At 44.4% G+C, this 25564-nt stretch overlaps 1 protein-coding gene and 1 pseudogene across 1 annotated transcript in view; both read left to right on the top strand.

The window, feature by feature from the left end:
- The first annotated feature begins 3671 nt into the window (after nt 1-3671).
- On the top strand, nt 3672-3766 carry LOC116561652 (annotated as a pseudogene).
- A 6447-nt stretch (nt 3767-10213) lies between these two features.
- Nucleotides 10214-25564, top strand: part of LPIN2 (lipin 2) — a 93419-nt gene continuing 78068 nt past the window's right edge. Inside the window, exon 1 of the mRNA XM_032293275.1 lies at nt 10214-10409. The gene's annotated coding sequence lies outside the window, so the exon portion shown is untranslated. The remainder of the gene's footprint in view (nt 10410-25564) is intronic.

Raw genomic sequence — 25564 nt, 5'->3', positions numbered from 1 at the left:
GGGCTCAGGGCAAAGAGATGGTAATGAAAGTATACTTTTAAATAATAACAGTAATTTTCTATTAAGGACTTACTCTGGGAAATTCTAAAGGATTTACATTAATCTCATTTACCCTTACAGGGTAGATGAGACTAGTCTGTGAAATGAGGTACTCATTAGAGATGCACTCAGCTGCAAGTAATAGGAGATCTCACCAGACACGGTGGCTCACGCCTGTAATCCCAGCACTTTGGGAGGGCGAGGCGGGTGGATCACGAGGTCAAGAGTTCGAGACCATCCTGGTCAACATGGTGAAACCCCGTCTCTACTAAAAATACAAAAAAATTAGCTGGGCATGGTGGCGCGTGCCTGTAATCCCAGCTACTCAGGAGGCTGAGGCAGGAGAGTTGCCTGAACCCAGGAGGTGGAGGTTGCAGTGAGCCAAAATCGTGCCATTGCACTCCAGCCTGGGTAACAAGAGCAAAACTCCATCTCAAAAAAAAAAAAAAAAAAAAAGAAGATCTCAATGACAGTAGCTTAAATAGATGGGAAATGGCAGGATTTTTTCTCACATAGCAAGAACTTCCAAGGTATATAGTCCAAGGCTAGAAGAGCTGCTCAATGATGCTGTCAAACACTCAGGATCCCTCCATATTTATGCTCCTCCAGCCTTAAAATGTTGGCTTTTGTTTTCTGCTTATCCCCTCACATTTACAAAATAGCTGCTACACCTCTAGCCATTCCATGTGTGTTATAGGCAGGATAAAAGACTACACAGAAGAGAAGCAACAATACCTCAGACTTTATTTATGTCTTACTGGTGGTAACCGAGTCGGCCTCCCCAGTAGCTGGGACTGCAGATACGCACGATCCATATCTGGCTAATTTTTTCTATTTTTAGTAGAGACAAGGTTTTGCCATGTTGGTCAGGCTGGTCTCGAACTCCTCATCTCAAGTGATCCACCTGCCTCAGCCTCCCAAAGTGCTGGGATTACAGGTGTAAGCCACTGTACCCAGCCTTTAAAAGTTGAGTTTTAAAGGAGTTACACAAAGACACAAAGTTACAAGCAAACAAAAGGGTTTTAACCACTGCCTAAGTCAGTAGACAACCCTTCCATTACTTATAGTGTTCCAGAAATACAAAGGATGTTTGTAGCAGCAACAGCATCCTCAAAGCAGCATTAGGAAAAATGGCATAAGTATTCATAATAACCTGTCATAGTCAGCATCACGCAAAACATTTATTACCAAAACTTCTATCCTAAATGACAAGGCTACAAATAATTACAGTCCATTTTTAGTCCTTGAGGGAATTACAAGTTAGTTGGATGAACCAGACATGTGGTGGCTCATGCCTATAATCCCAGCATTTTGGGAGGCCGAGGCAAGTGGATGACCCGAGGTCAGGAGTTCAAGACCGGCCTGGCCAACATGGCAAAACCCTATCTTTACTAAAAATACAAAAATTAGCCAGGCGTGGTGGCAGGAGGCTGTAATCCCAGCTACTGGGGAGGCTGAGGCAGGGAGAATCGCTTGAACCTGGGAGGTGGAGGTTGCAGTGAAATGAGATCGCACCATTGCACTCCAGCCTGAACAACAGAGCGAGACTCTGTCTCAAGGTTGGAAATTGGTGGAGGCAAGTGCCCTGGACTCTAGCTGTCTAGAAACAGGGTAGGACACTACTCACTATCACACAACCTTCTTCTCATTGGATATAGCTTTAGGATGCTGTCCACCCATGTGGGGATTCACTCAGGGTGGTGGCAAAGATGTTAAGGGAAACATATTAGAGAAAGTTATAGAATATCATCACAAATCTTCTTGGAAGGCCAAGAAGTTTGCGTAGTTTCAGTAGAAGTTTTGGCTGAAGGCAGCCTAAATTCCCTTTATATTTAATTAATAAGAAAAGCAAATAGCTAGGGTATGTGGGGGAGTTTATCTGAATAACTTGTTTACTCGTGTGGTAAAGCTAACCTTTGAGCTCGATGGCCCTCCCAGGGAGAGGTCGACCAGGGATATTACCCACTAATGGTGTTTGCTTTGGGCATTGGAACCTGGCTTTTAATCTTCAGCCTCCAGTGGTGTTGACTCAAGCCTTTGTCAATTAAACTGTACTGAATAAATTGAGTCTCACTGGCTGGTGAGGACCAGCAGTTGCAACAATTTACAGCACTCTCCAGGGAGTCTGTAAGCCACCTGGTCACTCCATCAAACTGGCAAAACATAATATCTGTGTGTCAGTGTACCTTACTCATCCGTCACTGAGTCAGGGTCTGCAGGACAGACCCCCACAAGTGGTGACCCTGACATACCCACTGAGTAGATCTGTCTTTGCTGGTAAGGCCACATTCATCCATGTACACATCATGTGCTTATAGAGGTTCTGCACTGTAAGACACAGGGCTGAATACTCTTGAAGAAATGACACAAATTAGCCATGCATCAGTCAGGTAAGTATCTAATGCTCTGGAAAGGGAGATTGGATTTACACCTAAATAATCACATGCAGGGCCTGTATACAAGATACACATGTGATCTCTTTCAGATACAAACAAATTGCCTTGTCATTCAATAAAATGAAAGGAAAAATGATATCTAGTTGATGAGATGAGGAAAACTTTTCAGGAGAGACAGCACTTGCACAGAACCTGGAAGGATTCGTGGAATTGAGGGGCAGGGTAAGACTGCAGGACAGAGGAACTTCAGCAAAGTTGGGTGAGGGGCAGGGAGTGCGTCTAGTTAACAGAGAGGATTGGAGGACACCTGAAGGCAATAGTGAGGATCAGAGCCAGTGGTGCCTGTCACCAAACCAATCCCTTTGGGGGCTCATTAGCTGAAGAGGAACTATAGGGGGCCACTGCTGTTGTGAATATCTCCAAGTTGCTTGGTTTTTCTCATATAACTAGACCAGGCATTCAGAGGCTCACTCTGTCTTCCAGGCTGGAGTGCAGTGGAGTGATCAAGGCTCATGGCAGCCTCAACCTCCCAGGCTCAAGCTATCCCCACCTCAGCCTCCTGAGTTGCCAAGACTACAGCTAATTTTTGTTTTTGTTTTTTGAGAGACAGGGTTTTGCCATTCTGCCCAGGCTGGTCCCAAACTCTTGGGCACAAATGATCCACCTGCCTTGACCTCCCAAAGTGCTGGGATTACAGCCGTGAGCCACCACACCTGGCCCAAAGGCTTGGTGTCTTGCTCTGTCACCCTGGCTGCAGTGCAGTGGTGTGATCTCGGCTCACTGCAACCTCCGCCTCCTGGGTTCAAGCAATTCTCCTGCCTCAGCCTCCTGAGTATCTCGGATTACAGGCGTGTGACACCACGCCCGGCTAACTTTTGTATTTTCAGTAGAGACACAGTTTCACCATGTTGGCCAGGCTGGTTTCAAACTCCTGACCTCAGGTGATTCCCCTGCCTCCGACTCCCAAAGTGCTCAGATTACAGACGTGAGCTGCCGCGCCCCTCATGAGAGGGCACGTACCTAACATTGGAATTACTACTCCGTGCATGCGTGCACGTTCAACTTTCTAGATAATATCAAACTGTTTTCTAAAGTTGTTACAGTTTGATGCTGGATACCCGTAGTCCCAGCTACTTAGGAGGCAGAGGCAAAAGGATTGCTAGAGGGCAGGAGTTCAAGTCCTGTTTGAGCAACATAGGGAGATCCCATCTCTTAAAAAAAAGAAATTAAAAGAAGTTGTACATATTCAGTGGCTGCAAACAGCAGCTTCCTTTGTAGTGTCTGCAGCCTGTTTCTTGTACGAGTTGCTCTAAGGGACCTTGGAGACAGGCCTTTCAGATGTATGTTCATGTCTCTGACCTTTCACTACCCCAATGTAGGCTCCAAACAGTCACTGTGGAAAACCCCAGGACACTGTGGCCAGGGTTCACATTGGCCAAGTTATCATGTCCATTCGCACTCAGCTGCAGAACAACGAGCATGTGATTGAAACCCTGTGCAGGGCCAAGTTCAAGTTCCCTGGCCACCAGAAGATCCACATCTCAAAGAAGTGGAGCTTCATCATGTTCAATGCCAATGAATCTGAAGACCAATGGTGGCTGAGAAGGGGCTTATCCCAGATGGCTGTGGAGTCAAGTACATCCCCAGTCGTGGCCCTCTGGACAAGAGGCAGGCCCTGCACTCATGAGGGCTTCCACTACGCTGCTCCCTCTTAGTACTCACCAATAAATTCTGCTTCCTGTCCAAAAAAAAAAGGTTGTACAATTTGGATTTGAACCAGTGAGGTGTCTGAGTGCTGGTTGGTCACCACATGCCCTTGGCATTAGTAATACCTCCAACAGTTGGTATTGGGCAACTTTAACAATTTTAACCATTCTGGCCAGGCATGGTGGCTCATACCTGTAATCCCAGCACTTTGAAAGGCCAAGGCGGGCGGATCACATGAGGTCAGAAGTTCAAGACCAGCCTGGCCTCCATGGCGAAACCCCGTCTCTACTAAAAAATTAGTCAGGCATATTGGTGCATGCCTATGATCCCAGCTTCTTGGGAGGCTGAGGCACAAGAATTGCTTGAAACCAGGAGGTGGAGACTGTGGTGAGCCAAGATCACGCCACCACACTCCAGCCTGGGCAACAGAGCAAGACTGTCTGGAAAAAAATAAAATAAATTTAAAAAATTCAATCATTCTGATGGGTGTGTGGAGGTGTATCTCTTTGCAGTTTTAACTTACATTCTCCTGATTACTAATGAAATTTAACATCTTTTCATACATTTATGGACCATTTGTGCTTAGTTTTTGTGAAATTGATCTTCATTTCTTTTGCTAATTTTTCTATTGATTGTGAGACTTTTTACTTACTGATTCATAGGAGTTCTTCATATATTCTGGAATCTAATCTTGGGTGGATTATATATGTTGCAAATATATTCTCCTGGGATGGTGATTATTTTTGTTTTGTTTTGTTTTACTCTTTCTGGTCTCTTTAAAGAAGTCCTAACTTTAATGTAGTTAAATGTATCAATCTTTTCCTTTATAGTTAGTGCTTTTTGTGTCTTGTTTAAGAAATCCTTTCACTCAGAATTGTATAGCATATTCTCCTATATTGTCTCCTAAAAGTTTTATATCACGAATCACGGAATCTAAGTTGATATTTATTATTTAAAAAAATCACAATTTCAGAAATGGTAAAATGTGGAAAAGAAAGTATATCCTTGAAATGATGACAGAAGCACAATTTTGTTTTCTTATTTAGGACTTTAATCCAACTAAAGCTGATTTTGGGATACGATGTTGAGTAAAGTCTAAATTTAGTTTTTCTATATAGATAATCACTATGGTTTGAATGTATTCCCCAAACTTCGTGTGTCAGAAATGTTATCCCTGAACTCATATATTGATGATATCTGGAGGTGGGGGCCTTTGGGAGGTAATTGAGATTAGATAAGGTCATCAGGGTGGAGCCCCCATGCTGGAGCTGGTGGCTTTATAAGACGTAGAAGAGGGACCTGAGTTACTTACTGTCCCTTACCCTTTTGCCTCTGGAAGCCCTCTGCCAGGTTACAGCATGAAGGCCTTCACCCAATGCGGTCCATTTCCAGCCTACACAATTGTGAGCCAGAGAAACTTCTTTTCTTTATAAATTACCCAGTGTGTGGTATTTTGCTGTAGCAATAACAATGAGTACAAGAATCAACTGCCTCCTAACCATTAATTGAGAAATCCATCTTTTCCCCAATATTCTGAATTGCTCCCTCTGTCATACATCAAGTGTCTGTGTATATTGAACCTATATCTGGGCTTTCTATTGCATTTTTAAACAATGGCTAGGTGCGGTGGTTTGCACCTATAATCCCAGAACTTTGGGAGGTCGAGGCAGGAAGATCACTTGAGTCCAAGAGTCCAAGATCAGCCTGGGCAACATAATGAGACCCTGTTTTGTTTTGTCTTTTACTCACTTTATTAAAAAGCAAAAAAAAAATTACTTTTTATATTTTCTTATTTTTATTTTTAAAAATAGACTTGGGGTCTTCCCACATTGTCCAGGCTGGCCTTGAACTCCTGGCCTCAAGCAATCCTCCCACCTTGGCCTCCCAAAGTGCTGGGATTACAGATGCGAGCCACTGTGCCTGGACTAATTATTAAACTGACAAAAATTGCATATATTTATGATGTACAACATGATGTGTTGATACGTGCATACATTGTGGAATGGCTAAATCAGGCAAATTAACATATTCATTACCTCACATACCTATTATCATTTTGTGTGTGTGTGTGGTGAGAATTTCGATTGCATTTGACTGGCTTATTCTCCGTCCTCACGGAGAAAGAGATGCAGAAGTCGGGAACAACAAAGCTATTTTTCTAAGGTTGAGTCACCTCCCCTGGGAACAGCCAGACAGGAGGCCATAGGACCACCTCCTTCCAACTCCAGGTTGGGAATACTTGATTCTTACTCTAGAGAAAATCCTTCTCCCCTTTCAAGATTCCCTCAAAGATACACCTTCTCCCTGGCTGTCTTCCCCTTGACTTAGATAGGTTCCTCACTGAGCACAGAGTTTTGGAAATAAAGACAGGAAGGCAATGTCTTACAGACAACTTTTGCTTTCCACTGCTAAAAAACCTCCTTGAGACAAGCAGAATGCCTAGGTGCATTCTTACAAGGAGGAAAAGGAGAGAACTCTATGGGAAAACATAGAAGTTAATACATAAAACATTATTTTTGCCCCGTGCCTGTAATTCCAATACTTTGGGTGGCTGAGGTGGGAGGATCGATTGAGCCCAGGAGTTTGAGTTTGCAGTGAACCGTGATCAAACCCCTGCACTCTGCCTGGACAACAGAGTGAGACCCTATGTCCAAAAAATAAATCCTGTTGCAAAAGGGATGATGTAATGGCTGAAGCATACAGACTAGAAAGAGCAGGAGAGAAAATTAGAGAGAAAAGGAGCATCCTGGATGCCACGCTAGGGAATCAGCTTGCTTCATCAAGGCAATGGATCGCCAGCCACCCGTGCCATGGCCAGGTCTGCAATTCAGAGTAGAGGATCCTTAGAATTGGGCAGGACTGGCAGGGAGACCAGCTGGCATACTCCTACAATGGACCACAAGAGAGAGGGCAAGGGCCTAATCACAAGCAGGGGTGAGCGGTGCAACAGAGGAGAGACTTACAAGTGGCCAGTACAATAGCTCTGCAGAGAGCTAAAGTAGAAGTGACAGGACTTCCTGCAGGAATAATGAGTAGGAATGATGGAGGCAGCATGGGAGTAGAGGGAAATGAGACTCCCTCCTAGGTTTCTGGCAAGGATGACTGAACAGATGACAGTGCCATCAGCCAGGATAGGAGATTCAGGAGGAGCAGGTTTGAAGAAGCACAAATGATGGGTTTTAAGTTGACATCACTGTGGACCTTGCTGGTGGAGATGCTGACAGCCACTGAGCGCAGGCATGTAGAATTCAGAGGAGTTCCCACTGATGAGAGGAGGAGGGAGTTTCAAGAAAAAAATAATGATCAACATCATCTTGCCCTGCAGAGATCATGAGGCACAAGACATGAAAGGCGTCGGTTTTATTTGGCAACCAGAAGGTCATCGGTGACTTTAGCCTGAGCAGTTTCAGGGTTGGAGGAGGAGCAAGACTGTGAAGATGTGAGCAAACCTGAAACTCTTTCTGGTAGCTTGGGTGGGAAGAGAAGATGTGTGGTTTAAGTCGATAGCCGGAGGGGGAACCAAGCGGCTATGAAAGCTTCTTTTTCAAGTCCAGGAATGAAGCCAGAGTTGAGGAATTAGTGGAGTGAGGTTCCTCACCACGGAGCTGGAAGGTGGTGGGTCAGAGGCCAGCTGAAGGAAGGAGTGCATACATTGTGGAATGGCTAAATCAGGCAAATTAACATATTCATTACCTCACATACCTATTATCATTTTGTGTGTGTGTGTGTGGTGAGAATTTCGATTGCATTTGACTGGCTTATTCACTCCAGTGGAACAGGTGAATGTGGGGTGGCCCCTCCACACTTCCTGGGTGGCAGGGCAGAGGGTGAAAGGATTTATCATGCACCAAACATTTAATGAGTCCCCACTTTGCTTAAGTGGTAGCGTAAGCTGGTAGTCACGGGAGAATGAGGAAAATATTAGCAATGTGAACCCATCATTCGGAGTGAGATCTCAAATGTAAGGTTGTTTGGAGGAAGGGAGGGGAGCTCTAGGGCTTCCTGAATGATGAAAGGAAGGAAGGAAACTTGGCAGAATATTTCCCTCCCAAGGCAGAGACAGAGGAAATAGCCTGAGAGAAACAGGAAATGTCTAAGTGGGGAAAATGGAAGAAAGGAAAGAAAATAAACTAATAGCCTGTTTCAGGTTGCAGACACTAAAGCAGGCACTTTATAGGTTATCACGGGGAATCCACAAAACAATTCTGTAAGAAAGACATTGCTATCTTTATTTTATTGATATAGAAACTGAGGATTAAATTCTTTCTCCAGCTTTTTCTTCTCCATATTCATAAAATCCATTGAATATGGAGGGGGACATTCTAGTCCTCTTAAATTTTGTTTTACCTGTGAAGCCAAGTGAGAAACAGTGAAATGAGGAAAATTCCCAGTGGGCTTGGACCAGTGAAACTACCTATCTGCAGGGCCTTGATTACAGATGGGCCAAAACTTAGTTGAGTTTCAGAGAAAAGCAGAAGGAACTTGAGCAAGGAAGTGGTCGCCTGCTCCCTGGGACCAAGCACCGCCCAGCCACACCACGCACTGGTGGGAAGAAACTGGGCTGCAGCTGGGTTCATCACGGAAGAGCTTTGTGTGTGCAAATACCTATTTCAGTACCCTCAGAGCTATATAAATGATCACACACAAGATGCATGTGAGAAACGAACTGGCCTTTATATATAAGTAACATAGGCTTCTGTTCATTACTTTCAATCACAGAATAGGCTGCAAATTAGAAACCAATGTGCACCAATAGTATATAGCACCAGCAATCGAGTTTTTCTTTTTTCTTTTTCTTTTCTTTTTTTTTTTGAGACGTCGTTTCGCTCTTTCGCCCAGGCTGGAGTGAAGTGGCACAATCTCGGCTTACTGCAACCTCCGCTCCCCGCCCCCCCGCTACCCCTCCACCTCCACCTCCCCGGGTTCCTGCCTCGTCTCCCAAGTAGCTGGGACTACAGGTGCGCCACCACGTCCAGCTAATTTCTGTGTTTTTAGTAGAGACGGGGTTTCACCATGTTGGCCAGGCTAGTCTCCAACTCCTGATCGACCCGCCTCGGCCTTCCAAAGTGATGGGATTACAGGCAAGAGCCACTGCGCCTGGCCTCATTTTTTGTTTCTTTAATTAATTCTTTCTTTCTGAGACGGAGTCTGGATCTGTTGCCCAGGCTGTCATGCAGTGGCGCGATCTCCGCTCACTGCAACCTCTGCCTCCCGGGTTCAATCGATTCTCCTGCCTCAGCCTCCGTAGTAGCTGGGATTACAGGCGTGAGTCATCACGCCCGGCTGATTTTTTGTATTTTTAGTAGAGACGGGGTTTCGCCAAGTTGGCCAGGCTGGTTTCGAACGCCTGACCTCAGATGATCCGCCCGCCTCGGCCTCCCAAAGTGTTGGGATTACAGGCGTGAGCCACCCATTTCTTAAAAAGTATATTTTAATCCCGCCGACGGTGACTCACGCCTGTGATTCCAGTACTTTGGGAGGCCGAGGTGGGAGGATGCTTGAGCCCAGGAGTTGGAGACCAGCCTGGGTAACACAGCAAGACCCTGCCTCGATAAAAAGAACAAAAAACAACAAAAGAACCCCGGTGTATTTTTAAAAATGAGTTGTGTAATAGGATTTTTTGTGTGTGGGGGTGTAAGTAAGCAAAGGAGATGTGCTACTAGTGATCAAAAGGGGATTATAAAACATTCACGCCCTAGACTTTCTTGGCATTTTAATATTCTTTTTCGGCTACCGGGCTCTAAGTCCCACGTGACCCGCCGCAGGGTTGCCATGGGGACCGGAAAAAACTTTTTTTTTTTTTAAAGTAACGCTCCTGTCGCCCGAGGCGGGAGAAAATCGGAGCCCAGTCCTCACTTGGCGAGGGGCCGGGGCCTGCAGCCCGGGGACTGGGAGCGCTGAGAAGCGGCAAGCCTGCGGCTCGGCGTCGGGGCAGAAAGGCCGCTGGGCGCTAGGCTGCGGGGGCGCGGTGCGCGGCCAGGAGGGGCGGGGCGCGAGCGTCACGTGGCTGGGCGGGGCCTGCGCGCTGCCCGCCCGCCCGCTGCCGGCTCCACTGCTGCCGCCGCCGCGTCCCATTCATGAGGGCCGCCCGGCTTCGCTGCGGCCCAGGCGGCTTCCGAGGCAGCGGCGGCGGCGGGAGCCCCGGCCCTGCGCGCGCCCCTGGCCGGCCCCGCCCCCTCGGCTTCTCTCCCCTGCGGGTCCTCACCGCCGCGGTCCAGCCTCTGCCTGCCCTCAGCTCCCCGCGGGCCGGGAGTGGAGCCGCTGCAGGTAAGCGGGCGCGGGCCGGGCTCCTCAGGGGCGTCCCTCTGGGGCGGGCGGCGCGTGTCTGCCTCTGGGGGCTCCCCTCGGCGGGCCCAGGGCTGCCTTGCCGGAGGCCGGGACCCTCCGGTGCGGCGAGGGCCGAGCCGTCTCCTGCTCGCGCCCCGGTCCCCTCGTCGCCGCGACCGCGCCACGTAGACGCGGCCCCCGCCGCCGCCGCCGCCGCAGGACGGACCCGCGGGCTGCGCGGGTAGCCGGGGGCGGCGGGGGCGTCAGTGGTGGCTGCTGAGGACTCTGAACCCGCGCGTCTCCCCTGCCGCTGCCCCGGGAATGGTCGCCCAAGACCCCCAGACCCCCGGGTTTGGGGCGCGGAGGGGAGTACGGAGGGCGCGCGGGAGGCCGCATCTCCATCCCGCCCCGGGTCCTGGGGAGGGGGCGCCGGCCACGTGATCCGCGGCGAGGCGGGGGCCGAAGAGTTGCAGGTATTTCTTCCCCGCCGCGCTTTGCCCGGCACCTCCGCCTTCGGGCTGTGGACGGGGTTCAAGTGTGAGGAGTTTTCGCAAAGGCCCCAGCCCCTGGTGCAGATCTTGATTTGTAAGGAACACGTTCAGATGCAGTTTGCACTGAGAGTCTGTCAACTTCTAACGCCAGCGGATCACCATTTTCTCCACTAGCCTGAACATTTTAAGGCTCTTTTCATTGAAAATTCAAGATGGCACTTTTTAGGCATAATTATGGAAAGCAGGACCAGAAAGATCACCCTTCCTTTCAGAAAAGTACTGGAACTATGAATACTTGGAAATGCCCTGAAGGATTACTTAGCAAGCGGCCAAACTAATTTTTAATGGACTTTTGGGGCTTATCCATTTTTTGTTTTTAATTGAAAACGAGTCTCTAGCCTTGATGTCAAGCTAGGCCCTGTTGAAGTTCTTTGCCCAGTAGTGATGCTGAGTGTTACTGTTTATTAAAACTTGGCCTGGGTAGATTATAATGTTTTGACAATACAAAGTCGGTTTTGAAATACATTTTGAAATATTTACGAATTATTTAGTGGCCTATACGGGTTTATGCGTTAACGGTCCGGTGTTGATCGTTCTCAGTGGCTTGAGATTGAGAAGTGTGGCCAGTGATACTGAAGCGGGGGAGAAACGGCAGAGCCCGCCGCACGGTGCAGGGGACTGAGACAGGTGACTTAGCTTGTGCTGGGGTGCTCCTGCGGCATCCTCACTCGCTGGATAGAGGGCAGTCATCTTCAGGCCATACCCAGCCAGAGGAGAAAAAAAGATCTTGTGAAAGCCGTCCAACACCGGCTGCTTCCCTCCAATTAAATTGTAGTTGATTGTGGTATGTCACACTGAAGTATTTCTTCTTTTTCGAGACAGAGTCCCTCTGTCGCCCAGGCTGGAGTGCAGTTGCCCGATCTTAGCTCACTGCAATCTCCGCCTCCTCTGTTAAAACGATTCTCGTGCCTCAGCCTCCCGAGTGGCTGAGATTACAGGCATGAGCCACCACACCTGGCTACTTTTTGTATTTTTAGTGGAGACGGGGGTTTCACCATGTTGACCACGCTGGTCTTGATCTTCCGGCCTCAGGTGATCTGCCCACCTCGGCCTCCCAAAGTGCCGGGATCACGGGCATGAACAACTGCCCCAGCCAGACTGAAGTATCTCCATGCCCAACTTTTGACAGAGGTAGTCATAGAATGCTAGAAATGAAACGGCAGGTTCTGTTTTAACGTTTGATGGCACAGGTGAGAGTCAACAGGGACGCATTATGCTTAAGAGAAGGTGAATTGAAGTATTTGAAAACCCTCAAACACTAATAAAGTGCTGTTAAGAAGCACGCAATAGGGTCAGCTGGGGCTTTGTCTCCTTTATTGCTAGGAGAATGTAGCAGTAGAGGTTGTCATCACCCTGTATTGTAACTTTTGGTTTTAAGGACTGGACGCAGAGTCCCTGAAGGCCAGACTCAATAGTTGCTCAGTAAGTTCTAAGCACATAGCTGGCTTTGAGATGAGATGAGAGTCGAGGCCTGTTGAATGAAGGTAGACACAGCAGGCATTTGTCCTTACCAGTGACCTGGAAGCCAGTGGCACTTCCTGAGTGAGTTCACTTAGCTTCCCTGAATGGTGAGGCAGGGATGAATAATCCTGCTGGTGCCACGTGTTAAAGGTGGTAAAAGGTCAAATGTTTAAGTATTAATGTTACAGTATGGCTTGGTTCTCTGTGTCAACAGCTATTTTTCGATGCTTTGGGTACATATTTCCTAATACATATTAGCACAGTAACACTTAGCTGGAGGCTTTGTCTTGTTGGTTGATTAGTGGTAAGAGGTAGATTTGGTTATCTCCCATAGGTGCTTAGCAATTTAAGTCAGCAGGTTTTTCTTTAAGCCTGATTTAAGTCTTTCCATCTTTAATTTAAATCCTTTTCTTTTTACTCTGACCCGGGTGACTGTCATTGAGTGTATATTTGCCGGACTTGCCTTGTCAGATTGGTAGGCAGTGGTTTGGAATCTTCATTTTGAAATCCTGTTTTCTCACTCCAATACCCTTCATTGCTTAGTAAGTTTTTATACCTCTGGCTTAGACCTAGAGTCTGGTGACCAACTGTTTGCCTTCTTCGTGGTGAAACAACTCACACGTTGGTAGACAGAGCCTCCCGTTGGCAGAATCCTATATAATGTGTCTTTAAAACCTGAAGAGTTTGAAGGTATTTATTGTAGTTTGGAGCAGTAAGTTTTATGGTTATATCTTGGTAATAAGACATTTGAATAACTTGGCTTAGTGGCTTTGGTAATTAACTGAGATTTTTGGAACCCACCTCCTCTGCTGTCAGCTTGATTCTTCATTTTAGTAACACACTGTTACTAATACTAAATACTGATTATGTGTGTGTTTCAAGACTAACGTATGGGAGAGTCACTCACCCTGGGGTCCAAGTGAAGCAGAATCAGTGGCAACCCATGTGTGGTGGGGAAATGGCCGGAATCCAGTCGGGGCCACTCTGTGGGCTGCCTTGCTCTTGATTTTCAGCAGGAAGCTGGTGGAAGCTGGGATCGGGCGTCTGCCCCTGCTCAACTCCTCAGTCAGAAAGGAAGGAGAAGAAAAAAAAATTCTGTTAGGAGGTAAACTGTGTTTTAATGCAAGATAAAACTCTTAATGTCACTTTCAGGATTAAAATGATAAACATTTTTACTAATTTGATTCACTGACTGCAATTTAGTCTTTTTCTGCTAAAGCCTTTGAATGCTGTATTTTGGTGATCATTTTTGTCAGCTTATGTTGTTAAAATTGTTAACAAGAAATGAGGGAGAAGGTAGGGTGTGGTGGCTCATACCTGTAATCCCAGCACCGTGGGAGGCCGAGGTGGATGGTCACCTGATGTGAGGAGTTCCAGACCAGCATGGCTAATGTGGTGAAACCTCCGTCTGTACTAAAAATAAAAAAAAACATTAGCTGGGTGTGGTTGCACAAACTGTAATCCCAGCTGTTTGGGAGGCTGAGGCAGGAGAATTTCTTGAACGCTCAAACCTGGGAGGTGGAGGTTGCAGTGAGCCGAGATCCTGCCATTGCCTAGGTGACAGAGCAAGACTCCGTCTCAAAAAAAAAAAAAAAAAAAAAATGAGGAGGAAAGAAGGCAGACTTCATTTAACTTATATTACCTAACAAGAGGGTTACATTGTCAGCTCATTTTTCTGTCTTCATTTTACCTTTGTGCAAAGCCAGGGTATATGTGATCGTTATAAATAGTTTCTTTTAAAATTCTTTTTAGATTATTCAGGTCAGATACATAATTGGAAAAACTACATAAATGTGTTAGAAAAGGCTGGGGGTGGGGTAGCTTCCAGAATGTGGTCTTTTAAAAATCCATTTGGTCAGCACCGTAGAAAAGGTTTTTGTTTTTTTTTTTTTGAGATGGAGTTTCAATTTTGTTGCCCAGGCGGAGTGCAATGGCGTGATCTTGGCTCACCAAAACCTCTGCCTACCTCATTCGATTGATTCTCCTGCCTCAGCCTCTGGAGTAGCTGGGATTACAGGCATGCGCCACCACGCCTGGCTGATTTTTTGTATTTTTATTAGAGATGAGGTTTCTCCATGTTTGTCAGGCTAGTCTCAAACTAACACCTGACCTCAGATCCACTGGCCTTGGCCTCCCAAAGTGCTGGGATTACAGGCCTGAGCCCACTATGCCTAGCCTGAAAAGGTTTTTTTTTTTTTTTTTTTTTTTAAATCCACTTGGAATGTGGTACCTATTTTTATAGTCTTTGAATTTAGAATTGTACTACTTAGTGTTCATATTTACCTGTCATGTCATATATTTTCAACATGAACTATCCACAGTCAGCTTTTTCTGACTTTTCTTTGGAGGAAAAACATTGGTTCACAGGTAAGCACACCTTGTGATGATTGGATAGCTGTGGCCTGCCTTCCCAACCTTGCCTTTTTCTGATTTTTTTGCAAATATAAACAGTTTAGAAAATCTTTATTTTGGTACTTAATTTTCTGAACAATAACTATTAAATTTGACTCCATTGCCTTCATTTCATATCTTTGTTTTTTGTACCAATTCCCTTAATTTTCTTGTTTGATAATATGTGTATTTGTCTGAACTGCCTTATTTTTTTCCGACCAGGAACATTATAAATTAATTAGTGATTTATAAGTTGTTTTTAGCTTTTAGCATTTTAAAAATTCTTTCCTGTTCAAGAATCTAGTGATCCATTCTAACTCGATTTAGCAAATCTGCATTTCTCATTTCAGTTTTCTTGTGTTGATACTGTTGTTGTTTTGTGCTCTTTGTATTGTCTTGCATTTGCTCTCAAGTTATCTGTGGCTTTCCTCTGGGCCTTAATCAGTAGTAGAGTAAATAAAATAATATTTCCTCAGTTTTCTGACACTCCCTGTGGATAACGCTAGTTTGCCTCATTTGCAATCTAAAGGTTAAACTAAGGGGAGGAATAGAGAGGAGAGGGAGAGTGTTGAATGGAGGTAATAAGAATCTAGCCTTGGGTCAGGAGTGGTGGCTCACACCTGTAATCCCAGTACTTTAGCATGCTGGCAGATGGATCACCCCAAGTTCAGGAGTTTAAGAGCAGCCTGGCCAACTTGGTGAAACCCCGCCTCTACTAAATATACAAAAGTTAGCCAGGCTGGTGGTACACGCCTGTAATCTCAGCTAGTCAAGAGGCTGAGGCAGGAGAATTGCTTGAACCCACGAGGAGAGGAGGTTTCAGTGAGCCAAGATGGTGCCACTGCACTCCAGCCTGGTGACAGAGTGAGACTCTGTCTCAAAAATAAATAAATAAATAAATAAATAAATAAAGTGGATATGAGGCCTGAGCTCTGGAGTACGAGACCAGCCTGGACAACATGGCAAGACCCTGTGTCTCCAAAAATTAAAAAAAAAAAGCCAGGTGTGGTCATGTGGGCACCTATGATCCCACATACTCGGGAGGCTTGGGTTGGCGGATGGCTTGAGCCAAGGAGTTGAGGCTGCAATGAGCCATGTTCATGCCACTGCTGGATGACAAAGTGAAACCCTAAGTCTAAATAAGTAAGTACATGAATAAATGGGAAGGAAGGAAGGACCTAGATTTAAAAATTATTTGGTTGTGGTGGTTATGACTTAGCTGTATTAGATGAAGGGAGGAGCTAAAGATGGGGAAAGCATCCTTCAGAAACTTTAAAGTTGGAACTGGTAATTTTACTGCCAAAAAAAAAAAAAATGTATGGTACAAAGTAACTTTGTTAGTGACAGGTTGAGTTTCTGCATTTACTTATTTCTGAAATAAATGAAAGGGATAACTGACCTTAGAATATTGATTTAAACTTATTTTATTTGAGACGGTCTCACTTGGTCACCCAGACTGGAGTGCAGTGGTGTGATCTCAGCTCACTGCAACCTCTGCCTCTAGGGCTCAAGCGATCTTCCCAGCCCCTCTAGGGCTCGAGCGGGGCTCTACCAAGTAGCTGGGACCACAGGCACGCACCCCCATGCTAATTTTTTACTTTTCTGTAGGATAGGGTATCACCATGTTGCCCAGGCTGGTCTCGAACTCCTGGGTTCAAGTGATCCACCCATCTTGGCCTCTGAAAGTGCTGGGATTACAGGTGTGAGCCACTGTGTCCAGCCTAAGCATCTGTTTTTAGATTGGAAATAAGATGATCTCTTTTTATAAAAGGAATCATAAACAAAAAAGTTCATTGGTTAGTCTGGGATTGCAGTTTAGCCTGGAAGACTTTTTCTATACCTCTGACTAAACAGTAGAATTTTATGATGACCAAGATCATCCTCATCTATTCAGTGCATTATCATATGACATTTATGGCTCCTGGCAAGATACATATGTTCAGCTGTACTGGAGACATGGCTTTAAACTTATTCTGAAAGGGAGGTGTTCATAATACAAACAGCTCTCAAAAAGTATTTGGAAATAATTTATTCAATATAAGGTCGTCTCATCATTTGATTATATGGTTTTGAGTTGCTGTCTAGTATGTGCCAGCAAAACCATCAGATCATTAATATGAATTAGAAGCTCTGAATCAGAGCTGCTTGAATTGCTATGAGTATTTTTCCTAACAGTTGAATCTATAAACCTGTGATCATTGTAAAGCAGTGTGCTTTTCTTATGAGCCAACATAAGTCAAGGAATGTTTGGGCTTAGTTGAAGCATCATAGGAGATATAATATATTTTGTGTTTGTTTTAGGAGGCTGTGATAATTTTTCTTTATAAACACTCGGAGACATCTGTTCACATATTACATTACTTTAAACTCTTTCAACAGTTTTTTTAAAATGAATAATAGGTACCTATTTGACATCATAGCCATAATGTCAATTTATATATAAACTATTAAAGAATAAGCTATTTAGAGAAATACTGCTTAAGAGAGAAAGAGAAAGCTTTCTAAGCTTTCTGTTTTTATTATTTAAAATGTTGTTAAACAAATGCTTTTTTTTTCTTTTTTTTTTTTTTTAAGAGACAAAGTCTCACTCTCACTTAGGCTGGAGTGCTGTGGGGCAATCACAGCTCACTGTAGCCTTGACCTCCACAGCACAAGCAATCCTCCTACCTCAGCCTCCCCAATAGCTAGGACTACAGGCTTGTGCCACCATGCTTGGCTAATTTTTTTTTTTTTTGAAATGGAGTCTTGCTCTGTTCCTAGGCTGGAGTGCAGTGGTGCAATCTCAGCTCACTGCAACCTCCATCTCCCTGGTTCAAGCAATTCTCCTGCCTCAGCTTCCTGAGTAGCTGGAATTACAGGCGCATGCCACCCACGCTAATTTTTTTGTGTTTTTAGTAGAGATGAGGTTTCACCATGTTGGTCAGACTGCTCTCAAACTCCTGACCTCAGGCAATCCGCCTGCCTTGGCCTCCCGAAGTGCTGGGATTACAGGCATGAGCCACTGTGCCCAGCACTTGGCTAATTTTTGTATTTTTTTTTTGTAGAGGTGTGGGCCACTGTGTCTGGTCAACAAATACTTTATAAGAAAGGACTTATCTTTTGTTGCAGGATTTTCTAAATGGCTCAACTGATTAAAAATAACTTACCTGGGTAGCATTATTTGAAATACAGAAATTTGGCATTTTGGGGTTTTTAATAGCTAGTCTATCCACTGAGATTCTTAGTCTGTTGTAAAATGGCGCTGATGCCTACTACTTAGGAACACTAGATATTTCGAGGAGGTGTTTAATATTTGTAAAAGATTATCATTATTACAGTTACCTTGTTGAACAACTTCTTTAGGCATTTTGCTAAGTTTTTTACATATCTCTTTTAAGAGTCACAACAACCCTACAGCATACAGATAATAATGCTGTTTTCTAGGTGAGGACTCTGCAGCTGAAAGAGATTTGCCAAAGGCCACAGCCATGTGGCAGCGATGACCTGATTCCCCCCATTGCCCTTGTTCCTATGCTGCCCCACTGCCCGAGGACTCTGACAGTTCCTGTGCGTTGGTCTTATCATCCCTAAATCAATTTTTAGCATTTTGTTTTTGCTTTATTATTATTGTTATTTATAGAGATGAGGTCTCGCTGTGTTGGCCAGATTGGTCCCAAACTTCTGGGCCCAACCAGTCTTCCCGTCTCTACCTCTCAAAGTGCTGAGAATGCAGACTTGGGCTACCATGCCTAGCCGTTGTTACTTTTATTAGGTAGAACTGGAGAAGCTGTATTTTTTTTTTTTTTTTTAAAGATAGGGTCTCGCTCTGTTGTCCAGGCTGGAGTAGTGGCAAGATCTCAGCTCACTGCAGCCTGGACCTCCTGGGATCAAACAATCCTCTTGCCTGAGCCTCCTGAGTAGCTGGGACTGCAGGCGTGTGCCACCATGCCCGGCTAATTTTAGTTTTAATAAACATAAGGGTCTTGCTGTATCAGCTGAGGATGTTCTGGAACTTCTGGGCTCAAACGATCCTCCCACTTCAGCCTCCCAAAGTGCTGGAGAGGGGAGCAGTTACAGGCATGAGTCACTGTGCCCTGCTGAGATGCTTTTCTTTTTGTGTTGTTTTGTTTTTTTGAGACAGCGTCTTGCTCTATCACTCAGGCTGGAGTACAGTGATGCGCGATCTTGAATCACTACAGCCTGTGCCTCCCCACTTTAAGTGATTTTCCTGCCTCGGCTTCCTGAGTAGCTGGCATTACAGGCACCTGCCACTACACCCTGCTAATTTTTGTATTTTTAGTAGAGACGGGATTTTACCCTATTGGCCAGGCTGGTGTCAAACCTCCTGACCTCAAGTGATCCCCCTGCCTCAGCCTCCCAAAGTGCTGGGATTATAGGTGTGAGCCACTGCACCTGGCCAAAGCTTTTCTTTATAGATATTGGCATCTATAAATTGGTAACGGAGGGATAGCACCTACTTTATAGGATCTGTGGGTTTTTCTGGGTCATTTATGTTTTCGAAGGCAATTGTGTCAAGGAGAGAAATAACAGGACAGTGGAGGTGATTTGGCCCTACCACGCCTACTTGATGTGCTCTGGAATGAATTGGACAAGGTGAACCTGATGTCTTTTTTGCCTTCCTTTTATAGCACGAGCCTGTCACTGGGCTGAGACTGGATTGAGTGTCTATTTCTCATACAGTGTGACCCTAAACAAGCTAAGTATTGCTCTTGGGCTCATCCTGATAGAAAGGTGACTGTTTTAGTTTTGGGGAGGAGGAAATGGGCTCAGTGGGACTGTGTGAGACATTGTGTGTCAGTATCCAACATGGTGCCTTTCTTTGAGGATTTTTCCTCTTAATTTTGACAGTTCCTGATTTGAGTAAGTATACACCATGATCCCTGGGTTACATGGGACTGGACTGTGTAGAAGGATCATTAAGTTAAACAATTTCAGAGTTGAATAGAGCTTCTAGTCTTTTACTGTTCAGAAATCTGGGTCCCATCACATTGTTGGTGGCCAGTGGAAACCCATAATACAATTGGGCATCTGAATTCTTTCTGAGCAGATTTGTCTTTTGAACTAGGGTTTTCTTCACTGTATCATTTGACTCACATCTGCAGATGAGCTCCCCACTGACAGTTTTAGTGGTGTTTTACTTAGTGTAATTGAATAAATGAATGATGTATCAGTTCTGATGAAGAACCTTTCATTAAACAAATATACTCATATACCTTTAGGAATTCCCAAATTCATGAGTATACTTTTTGATGTATCATTTGCTCACTTTTCTCTTTTGTAATAGGGAGATAACAATACCTACTTGACAGGCTGGTTCTGAGGATTAAATGAGGTCGTGTGTTAAACTAGAGCCAGCAGCCATCTCTAGGTCTTACTAGGCCAGAGATGCTGGTGTTGAGAGTCACAGGGCAAAGGGCGAAAGGCGAATGAACATTCCTCTTGCCCCGAAGTTGCTCATAGTGTCATAGGGAAATCAAGTAGGTCTGCTTCTGCGTAAAGCAGGGTTTTATGAAACAGGGACAGGGAGGGACTTAGAAGGGAGTACTGCATGGTGATTGTGGAGAGTCTGAGGAAGTATCTTGGAGATTCCTCTGGGCTATACTTTTCACGTGAGAATTTAATGTTTAGTTGGAAGCTTATTTTATCTTGGAGGAAAACGTTGTTTCATGTGTTTGCTTAGAATTTCTTTCTTGACCTAGAAGAAAGAAATTTCTTTATCCTCATAGTGCCAAAGTTAGCAATTTTGTATACAAATCTTATGCACAGTGTGTGTTTATATGTAAGCCTTGTGATTTTCGCCATCATTTCATCTGTGGCTACATGAATTTTGTTAATGTGTGGGCCTGTAGGAAGAACCTTATCTTTGTGTTTAGAATGGAGCTTCTAGAAAGCACAGTTGTCTATACCTAGTATATTGCAGGTGAGCATTTAACTAAAAGAAAAAAATTTGCTAATTAGTTCATCAGGCCTCTGACATTTTTTTAATAAACTTGAATAATTGATTTTCATTAGAATGGACACCAATTTCCTTAGATTATAAAACTACATGAAATTTCATTCTCTACCAGTTGAAATACACAGGTACTAGTATACCTATATCGTTACCGTGGTTTTTTTTCTTTTTTTTTCTTTTGAAGGTCATCCTTTTAAATGCTGGCTAAATCTTTCAGTATTATCCTTTACTGTCGAATGGAAATGGACCTCCCCCACCAAGTGTGGTATCTTCATGACAGTCGAGGAACAGGACTTTTGTTTTAGGACATCTCCCTGTCCCAAGCGAGTGAACTAGGTAACCTAACAGAACTTTGTTGTATTTAAATTTCTTGGTTGGTTTGTTTTGTTTTACTAATGAGACATGCCTAAAGGTCAGATGGACCTCAGGTGCTGGTCCTGAGAGTTGGAAAAGAGCTTTTCCTAATTAAAAGCAAAACAAAAACAAACAAAACCCTACAACGGTTATATTTGTTTGGTATTCATTTTTTCCTTCCCTTAGTACTTTTCATTTCTGTAAACATGATTCTTACTCATTAGGCTATGTCACGTAGTAGTTCTGTTTATCTTTTAAAATCTTAAGTATATTATTTTTATAGGTAATTTAAACATTTAAGTACATAGTACTGTGAGGTTTATAATGAAAAATCTCAACTCTCTTTCTCACGGCTGACTACTGCTTCCCAGCAAAAGCTTCTTTCAGTTCTTTTCTGTTGCTTGTGGGAGTTGATTCCATGCTTGTATGCGTACATTACTGTAGCTTGTTTTTTTCATTTTAGACATTCTCTATTGATTTCCTACTCCGCAAGATGAAGGTTCATCTCTTACATAACCCTCCTCTCACATATGTTTCTTTATACTAAGCTCTCAATATCATTTTCTAATTTTCTTAATATTCATTGTTTATGTTTTCAAGGCTAAAAAGAGTGCTCACAAGTAAGCATGTGCAATGATTTTATTTCTTCCCCAGTTCAAATTTTTGTTTTCTCTAGAGTCAACAGTTATTTTGTTGATCCACGTTTCTTAGTGCCAGTCAACAAATTCAGGCCTCCAGTTTCTGATAGGACTACAGAACTCTGCAGTCAACACCTCACTCACCTTTGAATCCCAGTAATTTCCTGTGTTGGGTTCTGAGTCCTAGATTATGCGTTGTCTTCTGTCTTGGAGTGCTTCCTCATTTTGGTGGAGCACATCCTCCAGCAGCCTTTCAAGAAAGGTTTTACAGGGAGGAAATTGTTTGAGAGCTTACGTGTCTGAAAATGTCTTTATTTGAGCCTCCTTCCCAGTTGATAGGCTAGCTATAGAATTCTAGAATGGAAATCGTTTTCCAATCTATTTAGAATTGTTAGTTTTGAGAAGTCACCATTTTTTGAGAAGTCTCAAGGCTTTTTAATTTGTCTCTCTCTCCCCTCTTCCCCCTTTTCCTGTCCTTTCCCCCTCCCCTCCCACCCCCTTATTTATTTATTTATTTATTTAGCACCTTTACTTTGTCTCTTTTTAAAGTATCTCATCATTATCTCTTGATGAAGTGCCTTGGTTTGGGATTTGCCATGTCAATTTTTGGACGAGACACAATATCCTAGGAGGGAACCTGGGAAGTACCCTTCTTACCTTGCTTGACAGTGAATCCTCACCCCTGGCCTTATTTCATTACTTACACCTGGATAGCAGGCAGGTATGTCACCAGAGTCTCCACAGGTCAGAGGGCATAAAAACACCCAGAGACTATAATGGGTACTTATCAGGCCTGGTGAGGCCTCTCCCCACAGGTAGAATCATCTGTAGCTGTGTATACTCATGATGTTGGGGAAGTGGCTGGCAGTAGGTGCCATACAGCTGATGGAGGGCATGGTATGTATTTTGCTTTCTGTAGCTGTGCCCATATGATGATTTTGGAATCCTTCCTGTAGCCTTTTTTTTTTTTGACGGAGCTTCACTGTTGCCCAGGCTACAGTGCAGTGGCACGATCTTGGCACACTGCAACCTCCACCTCTCAGGTTCAAGCGAGTCTCCTGCGTCAGCGTCCTGAGTAGCTGGGACTATAGACGGGCATGCATCACCACACCCGGCTAATTTTTGTATTTTTCTAAAGTAGAGATGGGGTTTCACCATATCGGACAGGCTGGTCTCAAACCCCTGACCTCATGATCCACCCGCCTCAGCTTTCCAAAGTGCTGGGATTACGGGCATGAGCCACCTCACCTGGGCTGCGTAGCCTTTAACGTTGTCTATTGGTGTCTTTCTGTCTTGACTGCCTTTGGTGGAGTCCATAACAATGCAGGTATTTCTTCATCCTTTGATCTGGGCACTTGGTAGGAACTTTAAATCTGGAAAATCATGTTTCTGACTCCAGGAAATTTCTTGTATGATTTATTTGATAATATCCAACCCCTGTGTTCCCCTACCTTATTTTTTCTCCTGTTTCTGTACTTTAAAAAGCCTACAAGTCAGATATTGGGGCCATTTTGGATTCATACTCTGATATTAATCTTTTTTCTCCTTTTACCCATTCCTTTATCCTTGTTGGATTTACTGGGAGATTTGCTTTCTACATTTTCGTCTTCTTTCTAAAAGAAAAAAAAAGCAGAGATAGGGTCACTGTGTTGCCCAAGTTGGTCTTAAACTTCTGGCCTTAAGCAATCCTCCCATTTCAGCCTCCTAAAGTGCTGGGATTATGGGTGAGACCCACCGTGCCTGGCTGTTTTTTAAGTTTTGTAGAGACAGGGTCTAGCTATGTTTCCCAGGCTGGTACTTTATTTTCCAACCCTTCTATAGAATGTCTCATTTTACTAGTGTGTTTTAATTTCCGAGAGTGCTTTCTCATTCTTCGATGCTTATGTTTATTAGCATCCTCTCCTAGCTGCTGGTGGGTTGCTGGCGGCCTTTGGCATTCCTTGGCTTGTAGGTGCATCACCCTGTTTATATTCACATGGTGTTCTTCCTGTGCGCATGTCTGTCTCTCTGTCCAGATTTCCTCTTTTAATAAGGACATCAGTCCTACTGGATTAGGGCCAGCCCTAATGACCTCATTTTAACTTGAGCACCTCTGTAAAGATCCCCTTTGCAAATAAGGTCACATTCTGAGCTACTAGAGGTTAGGACTTCAGCTTTTCTTTTTTGGAGGACAAAGTTCAACCCAAACAGTGGGTTTTGAGAGTGGAGATAACACATGTGACATCCTCTGGGTTTAACAGGATGTCTAGTTACAGCAATATTTTTAAAGATGTTTTTAGTTACATCTGTCTTCACTAATGACCAGAAAGAAACTCTGAGGGAAGTAGTTTTTAGATTACAATTGGAGACTTTTGTTTAGACTTATGACTGCTAAAATTTCTGCTTGTTCCTGAATGTTTCATTACAGTATCTGAGTCGTCTCATGTTCACTCTTGATTTCTAAAGTCATATGAAGGTTGGCAAAATGACTAAAGAAAGAACAGCAGCAGTGTCTTATGAGAAAGTAAACCCTATCTGTATCCCAGCATAGTTATGTAAACATGTTAGCCAGGTTCTCATGCTCTGTCCCTTCATGTCCACTCTATTTCTTTTTTCAGATATGAGGCTTCTTGGAGCTTTGTTGCTTAAAAAAAAAAAAAAAAAAAGGTCATATACTTTTCTGGGCTCTACAACCCTTTTCTTAAAGTAGCCCTTCCTGCCCTTCCTCCCTCTCTTCTGGCAGCAGCACCCTCTTTTATTTCCTTTATAATAGTTGTCCCAGCCTAACATATGTTGTTGTTGTTGTTTCTCTTCCTCCATTAGAATATAAGCACTACAAGGGCAGGTACCTTGTCAGCCAAGTTCATTGCTTGATCCTCAGCTCTCAGAATAGAATAGACACTGCTGTTGAACAGATTAGTGAGTGAAACAGGCTTAGTTTTCTGACTTTCAAGTGCTGTTTCACCGACTTGCTGTTGCTCTTGGAAGTCCTTCTCTCTTGTTGAAGTAGCTTAGTATGCAAGTCAGCTTGTGATAACACACTGGTGCAGCCTTACTTGGCATTTGTTTTGCAAAGCTACTTAAAAATAGCCCAAATCTGCAGTGGCTCATGCCTGTAATTCCAGCACTTTGGGAGGCCGAGGCAGGTGAATCACGAGTTCGGGAGATCGAGACCATCCTGGCTAGCATGATGAAACCCCGTCTGTACTAAAAATACAAAAAATTAGCCAGGTGTGGTGGCATGTGCCTGTAGTACCAACTACTTGGGGGGCTGAGGCAAGAGAATTGCTTGAACCCGGGAGGCGGAGGTTGCAGTGAGCAGAGATTGTGCCACTGTACTCCAGCCTGGCAACAGAGCGAGACTTTCTCATAAAAAGAAAAGAAAGAAAAGCCCAAATCTGAGTGATTGGTGGCATTGATTGCAGCAGTACAGTTGGTATGGCTACAGCCTTTCCTTTTATCCACCCAAGTGACCTCCCAGAGCCAGGAAAGGGAGGTTCCCTTCACATTTCTGAAGATTCTGTTGTGGTCCCAGTGAGTACCATGCAGAGTTTATAAAGCAGGGCGTGAAACTTGAGCTGTGTTTTGATTGGCATTGGGAAAGACTTCTATACCTCCCCTTTCCCCAGGACCCTGTGCAGACACAGGCATAGGATGCCTGGAGCTGCCTGGCTCTGGGAACTCTGCCTCATGGTCACGGTGTTTTGTTTAACTGAGACAAGGAGACATTTCCAGGCACTTCCAAAAGAAAGAATAGAGAAGTAGTGAATTCATGCTTACCGATCTAGCAGACTTCCCTCTGGGAAACTAGGGCATTGCATCCTTGAG

This window comes from Sapajus apella, unplaced genomic scaffold (assembly GCF_009761245.1).
Source record: "Sapajus apella isolate SASKATOON/1434 unplaced genomic scaffold, GSC_monkey_1.0 scaffold29, whole genome shotgun sequence".
Lineage (NCBI taxonomy): Eukaryota > Metazoa > Chordata > Mammalia > Primates > Cebidae > Sapajus > Sapajus apella.
The sequence above is the reverse complement of the archived record's forward strand: the minus strand, read 5'-3'. Positions and strand labels throughout refer to the sequence as shown.